General features: G+C 39.1%; 4 non-coding genes across 4 annotated transcripts; all 4 read left to right on the top strand.

Moving 5' to 3' along the window:
* The first annotated feature begins 5,849 nt into the window (after positions 1-5,849).
* LOC135001443 (U1 spliceosomal RNA) lies at positions 5,850-6,013 on the top strand. Its single transcript, XR_010202931.1, has one exon. It is a non-coding gene; the product is annotated as a U1 spliceosomal RNA (small nuclear RNA).
* Positions 6,014-6,165: 152 nt separating this feature from the next.
* Positions 6,166-6,328, top strand: LOC135001439 (U1 spliceosomal RNA). Its single transcript, XR_010202928.1, has one exon. It is a non-coding gene; the product is annotated as a U1 spliceosomal RNA (small nuclear RNA).
* A 674-nt stretch (positions 6,329-7,002) lies between these two features.
* On the top strand, positions 7,003-7,166 carry LOC135001430 (U1 spliceosomal RNA). The gene has a single exon (XR_010202920.1). It is a non-coding gene; the product is annotated as a U1 spliceosomal RNA (small nuclear RNA).
* Positions 7,167-7,317: 151 nt separating this feature from the next.
* LOC135001433 (U1 spliceosomal RNA) lies at positions 7,318-7,481 on the top strand. Its single transcript, XR_010202923.1, has one exon. It is a non-coding gene; the product is annotated as a U1 spliceosomal RNA (small nuclear RNA).
* The last annotated feature ends 2,710 nt before the right edge of the window (positions 7,482-10,191 follow it).

Genomic DNA, 10,191 nt, shown 5'->3' with positions numbered 1-10,191 from the left:
TATAAAATCACTGAATCAAATCTAACTCTGATTACATCAGAGAAGGTCAGGTACCCTACACCATAAGAGGGGGTTTGAAATTTTGACTTGTCTACATAAAGATCACCAAAATCTGATAACAAGGTCAATTACGTCCCTGGGTGGGATTGAACCACCAACCTTTTGGTTAATAGCCTTACACAGTAACTGATTGCGCCACAGCAACACTTTGCAAAAGTCCTTACTGACAAAGGCTAATAAGCATTCATCTAGAACGATTCCTAGAAACATTTTAAAAAGTCAATAATGTGGAGAGTTTTTGTAAGATGTTTCTTCCATCAACCAATGAAGAAACACATTGGTACTTTCCCATGATGAGTGAGTGCTTCAGGATCTCTTGCACTTACATGTGCAGCAGAGTACTGTAATGGAAGCATGCTGGGTCCATAACCCAGAGGTAGGCAGATTGAAACTATCCTCTGCTATATGCATTTTTTTTTGTTAATTAAAGTAATCCAAAACTGGGATTGATATTTTTGCTCTTTTATTTTTACTTAAAGTACAATAACTTTTACCATTTTAATTTGTTTTAATAGTATATTGACAGTATTGTTTTCTTTCAAAAATCCAATTAATTTTCTTTACCCGATTATTAAAATGGTAATTGACAAAAACAAACTACATTGTCACCAGAAGAGCAATACAAAATGTACAAATGATATATTAAAATCATCTTTCCAGCTTGAATTTCAATGATGCATTGGGGCAACGATTTTGTGAGAAACATCTTCACCCTTAAATAAAGATTTTCTTAATTCCTTACCTGTGTGCTAATTAGATATCACCTTGTTTTCACATTAAACAGACTTCCACATGAGAAAGCAGCAAGGATGCAGTGGCGTTAATGTTTCCTGGTGTCAACCTGTATTATTTCAGTAGATATTGAAATGAGGATGCATCTTGCTGCCTTTCCAATGAAGCAAGTTTAATTTAGTAATAGGTGAAAAACCATCCCTACAAAGATGTTAATCAGATACTTGGCTTTGTGGACACTTTTCAGAGAACAAATTTGTTAGCATAAAAATAAAGCCAGAAAATGAAGAGCTATTTAATCACTCAATTGGATTTTTTTGCCAGCATATTTCTTTTTCTCTGCAACCCACTGCTAAATTGTGCTTCCTAGCTGTTTTTATAAAATCACTGAATCAAATCTAACTCTGATTACATCAGAGAAGGCCAGGTACCCTACACCATAACAGGGGTTTTCGAAATTTTGACTTGTCTACATAAAGATCACCAAAATCGGATAACAAGGTCAATTACATCCCTGGGTGGGATTGAACCACCAACCTTTTGGTTAATAGCCTTACACAGTAACTGATTGCGCCACAGCAACACTGCAAAAGTCCATACTGACAAAGGCTAATAAGCATTCATCTAGAACGATTCCTAGAAACATTTTAAAAAGTCAATAATGTGGAGAGTTTTTGTAAGATGTTTCTTCCATCAACCAATGAAGAAACACATTGGTACTTTCCCATGATGAGTGAGTGCTTCAGGATCTCTTGCACTTACATGTGCAGCAGAGGACTGTAATGGAAGCATGCTGGGTCCATAACCCAGAGGTAGGCAGATTGAAACTATCCTCTGCTATATGCATTTTTTTTTTGTTAATTAAAGTAATCCAAAACTGGTATTGATATTTTTGCTCTTTTATTTTTACTTAAAGTACAATAACTTTTACCATTTTAATTTGTTTTAATAGTATATTGACAGTATTGTTTTCTTTCAAAAATCCACTTAATTTTCTTTACCCGATTATTAAAATGGTAATTGACAAAAACAAACTACATTGTCACCAGAAGAGCAATACAAAATGTACAAGTGATATATTAAAATCATCTTTCCAGCTTGAATTTCAATGATGCATTGGGGCAACGATTTTGTGAGAAACATCTTACCCTTAAATAAAGATTTTCTTAATTCCTTACCTGTGTGCTAATTAGATATCACCTTGTTTTCACATTAAACAGACTTCCACATGAGAAAGCAGCAAGGATGCAGTGGCGTTAATGTTTCCTGGTGTCAACCTGTATTATTTCAGTAGATATTGAAATGAGGATGCATCTTGCTGCCTTTCCAATGAAGCAAGTTTAATTTAGTAATAGGTGAAAAACCATCCCTACAAAGATGTTAATCAGATACTTGGCTTTGTGGACACTTTTCAGAGAACAAATTTGTTAGCATAAAAATAAAGCCAGAAAATGAAGAGCTGTTTAATCACTCAATTGGATTTTTTTGCCAGCATATTTCTTTTTCTCTGCAAACCACTGCTAAATTGTGCTTCCTAGCTGTTTTTATAAAATCACTGAATCAAATCTAACTCTGATTACATCAGAGAAGGCCAGGTACCCTACACCATAACAGGGGTTTTTGAAATTTTGACTTGTCTACTTAAAGATCACCAAAATCTGATAACAAGGTCAATTACATCCCTGGGTGGGATTGAACCACCAACCTTTTGGTTAATAGCCGTACACACTAACTGATTGCGCCACAGCGACACTTTGCAAAAGTACATACTGACAAAGGCTAATAAGCATTCATCTAGAACGTTTCCTAGAAAAACTTTAAATAGTCAATAATCTGGAGAGTTTTTGTAAGATGTTTCTTCCATCAACCAATGAAGAAACACATTGGTACTTTCCCATGATGAGTAAGTACTTCAGGATCTCTTGCAATTACATGTGCAGCAGAGTACTGTAATGGAAGCATGCTGGGTCCATAGCCCAGAGGTAGGCAGATTGAAACTATCCTCTGCTATATGCGTTTTTTTTTGTTAATTAAAGTAATCCAAAACTGGGATTGATATTTTTGCTCTTTTATTTTTACTTAAAGTACAATAACTTTTACCATTTTCATTTGTTTTAATAGTATATTGACAGTATTGTTTTCTTTCAAAAATCCACTTAATTTTCTTTACCCGATTATTAAAATGGTAATTGACAAAAACAAACTACATTGTCACCAGAAGAGCAATACAAAATGTACAAGTGTTATATTAAAATCATCTTTCCAGCTTGAATTTCAATGATGCATTGGGGCAACGATTTTGTGAGAAACATCTTCACCCTTAAATAAAGATTTTCTTAATTCCTTACCTGTGTGCTAATTAGATATCACCTTGTTTTCACATTAAACAGACTTCCACATGAGAAAGCAGCAAGGATGCAGTGGCGTTAATGTTTCCTGGTGTCAACCTGTATTATTTCAGTAGATATTGAAATGAGGATGCATCTTGCTGCCTTTCCAATGAAGCAAGTTTAATTTAGTAATAGGTGAAAAACCATCCCTACAAAGATGTTAATCAGATACTTGGCTTTGTGGACACTTTTCAGAGAACAAATTTGTTAGCATAAAAATAAAGCCAGAAAATGAAGAGCTGTTTAATCACTCAATTGGATTTTTTTGCCAGCATATTTCTTTTTCTCTGCAAACCACTGCTAAATTGTGCTTCCTAGCTGTTTTTATAAAATCACTGAATCAAATCTAACTCTGATTACATCAGAGAAGGCCAGGTACCCAACACCATAACAGGGGTTTTTGAAATTTTGACTTGTCTACTTAAAGATTTCCAGCAAATGCACACCACCAGCTGCTGGTCTGGACACAAAACAATGCCCACAATTGAAGGCTCAAAATGCCCAACTACAGGATTAATGTAAGTAGTGAATTTAGGAATGAGTTTAGAAGTAGGAAATTAAGTTAGTTCACAAGTACATTCAAATTCAGATCTAAAGACTAGGTAGGCCTCACGTCCTGGCAGCACCCAGCATTTAAAAATGCCTTGATTATAGGTAGGGAATTAAATGTAGATAAGAAGTAGACACAAAAGAAGACTCCACAGAGCAATTATCAGGTGTCTTTATCAATTTTTGCATTTAAAAAATCAAGCAATTAGGGAACACAATGTTGCGACAATGTAACCCTATTTGCAAAATAGTACTAAATAAGTTTGTCGATGTAAGACATTTGCAAAGGCGCAAACAAAACACGCTGGAAAATGCAACTGAATCTGTTTTTGGAGTTTAGAATAGATGCAGGATCAAGTAGCTCAATGGGTAGGGTGTTTGATTAGAATTTAACAGGTTATAGGTTTGAATCCTGGGTATGATAGTTTGAGGTGTTATTTAATAAAGTATGTTTATATATTAGTCACACATGGCTTACTTGTACAAATGGCATGTCACCAGTTAGTGCTGACTGCTGATATGCCATTTACACAAACATGCCATGTGTGACTGTATATGCATTTAAGGAGGGCACCCCTGCAATACCACAAACCATTGAGTGTCAAGTATACTAGATATATCTTCATATCTCATGTGCTTTCTCTGAGACCAATCTTGTTATGCCCCTTCCCCACAAGGCATGCGCCTTTTGTCCATATTGCAAAAATGGGGGGGAGGGCATATAATTCTCTGTCACAGGGCACCAAAAAGTCTAGTTATGGCTCTGGTATGCATTATGTAATCTGGCAGACCATCTCTCCAACACTGGCTGGTTGGAATAGAAATCCGGTTATCTATGTGAGCAAATGACCATCAACGATTTACTCTCAAACACTAAAAAATGGACAAAAATGGTCCCCTAAACAAATTGGTTAAATTTTGGGTTTAACCAATTTGTGTAATGACCATTTTTGACCACTTTTCTAGTGTTTGGGAGCAAATGGTTAATTGACATTTGCTCCTATACATTACCAGATTTTCATTCCATCCATCCAGACTGGATAGATAGCCTGACAGATAATTGTGTAGTGTACGCCCAGGATAACTGTTAGTCATGCTTTATTTTATGGCGGCACATAAATGGGTGGACAGATCCAGGGCAAGCACTGCCCACTCATGCATAGTTGTCAACTGATGTGAAGTTCCAGGGGGCAATCTCAGTTATAAAGAGAAGTATCTGGAAATTGTCCCTAGTTAAAAAAAAAAAAAAAATTTTTATCAACTCCATTTATTTAGTATGATATCCCAGGTGATAGGATGCCGGCAGTCAGAACAACATACTTTATTAAATAACACATCTCAAACTACCATACCCAGGATTCAAACCTATAACCTGTTGAATTCTAATCAAACACCCTACCTATTGAGCTATTTGATCCTGCATAAAAATTGTGAACATTATATGAAGCTATTGGTACTTTGCAAAAAAAAAGAATCAGCATTACAACGCAGCAGATCCATGCAGTTTGCAGCCACACACTACATGTATCTGCTCAGCCACAATGCTGATTATTTCTTCACAAAGTACAAGGTGAGCTCCAAACAGAATTCTCTAGCTTAGAATTATACCTTTCTTTGCCAAACCTAGAAGTCGGGCCCCCCACCCTGGGATCCCCCAGAGGGAGGCCTGCACCGTCATGCGGCAGGCTTGTCCGTTTTGGAAGCAGGCTGATGGGCAGCCCAGGATTGCTTCAGTCTGGGCTTGGCAGGTCTGGAAACATGAGCTTGCTTTGGGTATGCCTGACCTTGGGTACGCTTTACCTGGAGGATGAAAGGGCCAAGAAAAGTACTTTTAGCCTTCTGCGTGGTAGGAGTCATACTAGGTAGGCAAGCTGTTTTAGCAGTAGCCAGATCAGCTACAATCTTATTGAGGTCTTCTCCAAAAGGAGATTCAACTGAGGCAGCACAAGGGAACTCTCATCTGGGGACAACAACTGCAGGGAGAACACATATTTTCAGATGAACATGGTAGGGCAGAAGGCTGCCTAATACTGAAGCACCCCCAAACAACAAATCAAATGCAACTTACTTGACAGAGATGTGCCTGAGCAACGGCCCTCCCCAGCCCTATCCCAAATCATACTTATTTTGCATAGGAGATACCATGGTCATGAAGATTGTTCTCCCAGGGTTAGGTTCATTCATTGCATTCTGGGTATGCTGACCCCTGTGATTTCCCCAAATGTGGGAAACTCGACTGCATTATTTGTGGTAGTGGGGGACTGTGTTTGTGCTTTCCTCTGGTCAGCTCTGGTAAAAGTCAGATTTCTTTGTCTCAGATCTTCCTCTAGCCTTTGTCTTCTTTCGAGAGTTCCCTTGTGCTGCCTCAGTTGGATCTCCTTCACTTGACAGGGGGGTGCCCGAGCAGCGACCCTCCCCAGCTCTAGCCCAACTCCTACTTACCTGCCAGGTGAGATACTATGATCATGAAGTTGCTTCTCCCAGGGCAAGGCTCACCCATTGCACTCTGGGTGTGCTGCCCCTGCGATTTCCCCAAATGTGGGAAACTTGACTGCATAATTTGAGTTTTCCCTGGTCGGCTCTCATGTAATTCAGATCTCTTTGTCTCAGGTCTCTCTCCAGCCTAGTTTGCTGTCTGGTTCCACTTCTTTTTTCTTGAGCCCCTCCCTTCTATACCCTTGTGCACTATCCTGACTTCTCCTCCCGTCTGCTTACTTTGTGCCTCCCAATGCACAATGCAAACTACGGGTAGTGCTGCAGGGCCCACACCCTTTTACTTGCTTTACAGAGCAGCTCTGGAGCTGTTACAGTGCCCAGCTGCTGCAAGAAATCAGCTTGAATGCTTCAGGGGCTGGGGAATGGCCAACATGAGCCCCACACCGAAGGAGGGTGGGGGTGCTTAATGCGAACTAGGGGTCATCCAAGCACCACAAAAGGCCTCCATGCCCTGCACGCTCCTTTTCTCTTTTCATATGCAGACGAGGGTTGAAGCCAACTTTGACCCACTGCTTGGATGACATCACCATATTCAAATCCATCTGCTGCAGGCCATCCCCCAGGAATGCTTGCACTAGTTGTTGCATTTGGTTTGTTGTTTGGGGGTGCTTCAGTATTAGGCAGCCTTCTGCCACCCCATGTTCATCTGAAAATATGTGTTCTCCCTGCAGTTGTTGTCCCCAGATGAGAGTTCCCTTGTGCTGCCTCAGTTGAATCTCCTTTACTTGACAGAGATGTGCCTGAGCAACGGCCCTCCCCAGCCCTATCCCAAATCATACTTATTTTGCATAGGAGATACTATTGTCATGAAGATTGTTCTCCCAGGGTGAGGTTCATTCATTGCATTCTGGGTATGCTGACCCCTGTGATTTCCCCAAATGTGGGAAACTCGACTGCATTATTTGTGGTAGTGGTGGACTGTGTTTGTGCTTTCCTCTGGTCAGCTCTGGTAAAAGTCAGATTTCTTTGTCTCAGATCTTCCTCTAGCCTTGTTCTTCTTTTGAGAGTTCCCTTGTGCTGCCTCAGTTGGATCTCCTTCACTTGAAAGGTAGTGCCCGAGCAGCGACCCTCCCCAGCTCTAGCCCAACTCCTACTAACCTGCCAGGTGAGATACTATGATCATGAAGGTGCTTCTCCCAGGGCAAGGCTCACCCATTGCACTCTGGGTGTGCTGCCCCTTGCGATTTCCCCAAATGTGGGAAACTTGACTGCATAATTTGTGTTTCCCCTGGACGGCTCTCGTATAATTCAGATCTCTTTGTCTCAGGTCTCTCTCCAGCCTAGTATGCTGTCTGTTTCCACTTCTCTTTTCTTGAGCCCATCCCTTCTATAACCTTGTGCACTATCCTGACTTCTCCTCCCGTCTGCTTACTTTGTGCCTTCCAATGCACAATGCAAACTACAGGTAGTGCTGCAGGGCCCACACCCTTTTACTTGCCTTACAGAGCAGCTCTGGAGCTGTTACAGTACCCAGCTGCTGCAAGAAATCAGCTTGAATGCTTTAGGGGCTGGGGCATGGCCAACATAAGCCCCACACCGAAGGAGGGTGGGGGTGTTTAATGCGAACTAGGGGTCATCCAAGCGTCGCAAAAGGCCGCCATGCCCTGCATATCCCTTTTCTCTTTTCATAAGCAGACGAGGGATGAAGCCAACTTTGACCCACTGCTTGGATGACATCACTTGCTGCCTTTCCAGGTTGACACCAGGAAACATTAACGCCACTGCATCCTTGCTGCTTTCTCATGTGGAAGTCTGTTTAATGTGAAAACAAGGTGATATCTAATTAGCACACAGGTAAGGAATTAAGAAAATCTTTATTTAAGGGTAAGATGTTTCTCACAAAATCGTTGCCCCAATGCATCATTGAAATTCAAGCTGGAAAGATGATTTTAATATATCACTTGTACATTTTGTATTGCTCTTCTGGTGACAATGTAGTTTGTTTTTGTCAATTACCATTTTAATAATCGGGTAAAGAAAATTAAGTGGATTTTTGAAAGAAAACAATACTGTCTATATACTATTAAAACAAATTAAAAAGGTAAAAGTTATTGTACTTTAAGTAAAATAAAAAGAGCAAAAATATCAATCCCAGTTTTGGATTACTTTAATTAACAAAAAAAATGCATATAGCAGAGGATAATTTCAATCTGCCTACCTCTGGGTTATGGACCCAGCATGCTTCCATTACAGTACTCTGCTGCACATGTAAGTGCAAGAGATCCTGAAGCACTCACTCATCATGGGAAAGTACCAATGTGTTTCTTCATTGGTTGATGGAAGAAACATCTTACAAAAACTCTCCAGATTATTGACTATTTAAAGTTTTTCTAGGAAACGTTCTAGATGAATGCTTATTAGCCTTTGTCAGTATGTACTTTCACAAAGTGTCGCTGTAGCGCAATCAGTTAGTGTGTACGGCTATTAACCAAAAAGTTGGTGGTTCAATCCCACCCAGGGATGTAATTGACCTTGTGATCAGATTTTGGTGATATTTAAGTAGACAAGTCAAAATTTCAAACCCTCTCTTATGGTGTAGGGTACCTGGCCTACTCTGATGTAATCAGTTAGATTTGATTAAGTGATTTTATGAAAAAAAACAGCTAGGAAACACAATTTAGCAGTGGGTTGCAGAGAAAAAGAAATATGCTGGCAGAAAAATCCAATTGAGTGATTAAACAGCTCTTCATTTTCTGGCTTTATTTTTATGCTAACAAATTTGTTCTCTGAAAAGAGTCCACAAAGCCAAGTATCTGATTAACACCTTTGTAGGGATGGTTTTTCACCTATTACTAAATTAAACATGCTTCATTGGAAAGGCAGCAATATGCATCCTCATTTCAATATCTACTGAAATAATACAGGTTGACACCAGGAAACATTAACGCCACTGCATCCTTGCTGCTTTCTCATGTGGAAGTCTGTTTAATGTGAAAGCAAGGTGATATCTAATTAGCACACAGGTAAGGAATTAAGAAAATCTTTATTTAAGGGTGAAGAGGTTTCTCACAAAATCGTTGCCCCAATGCATCATTGAAATTCAAGCTGGAAAGATGATTTTAATATATCACTTGTACATTTTGTATTGCTCTTCTGGTGACAATGTAGTTTGTTTTTGTCAATTACCATTTGAATAATAGGGTAAAGAAAATTAAGTGGATTTTTGAAAGAAAACAATACTGTCAATATACTATTAAAACAAATTAAAATAATAAAAGTTATTGTACTTTAAGTAAAAATAAAAGAGCAAAAATATCAATCCCAGTTTTGGATTACTTTAATTAACAAAAAAAAATGCATATAGCAGAGGATAGTTTCAATCTGCCTGCCTCTGGGTTATGGGCCCAGCATGCTTCCATTGCAGTACTCTGCTGCACATGTAAGTGCAAGAGATCCTGAAGCACTCACTCATCATGGGAAAGTACCAATGTGTTTCTTCATTGGTTGATGGAAGAAACATCTTACAAAAACTCTCCAGATTATTGACTTTTTAAAGTTTTTCTAGGAAACGTTCTAGATGAATGCTTATTAGCCTTTGTCAGTATATAATTTTGCAATGTGTCTCTGTGGCGCAATCAGTTAGCGTGTTCGGTTATTAACCAAAAGGTTGGTGGTTCAATCCTACCCAGGGACGTAATTTACCTTGTTATCAGATTTTGGTGATCTTTAAGTAGACAAGTCAAAATTTCAAACCCCCTCTTATGGTGTAGGGTACCTGGCCTTCTCTGATGTAATCAGAGTTAGATTTGATTAAGTGATTTTATAAAAGAACAGCTAGGAAGCACAACTTAGCAGTGGGTTGCAGAGAAAAAGAAATACGCTTGCAGAAAAATCCAATTGAGTGATTAAACAGCTCTTCATTTTCTGGCTTTATTTTTATGCTAACAAATTTGTTCTCTGAAAAGTGTCCACAAAGCCAAGTATCTGATTAACACCTTTGTAGGGATGGTTTTTCACCTATTAC

The sequence above is a fragment of the Pseudophryne corroboree genome, unplaced genomic scaffold (genome assembly GCF_028390025.1).
Source record: "Pseudophryne corroboree isolate aPseCor3 unplaced genomic scaffold, aPseCor3.hap2 scaffold_1647, whole genome shotgun sequence".
Taxonomy (NCBI): Eukaryota; Metazoa; Chordata; class Amphibia; order Anura; family Myobatrachidae; genus Pseudophryne; species Pseudophryne corroboree.
This window is presented reverse-complemented; position numbering and strand designations above follow the sequence as displayed.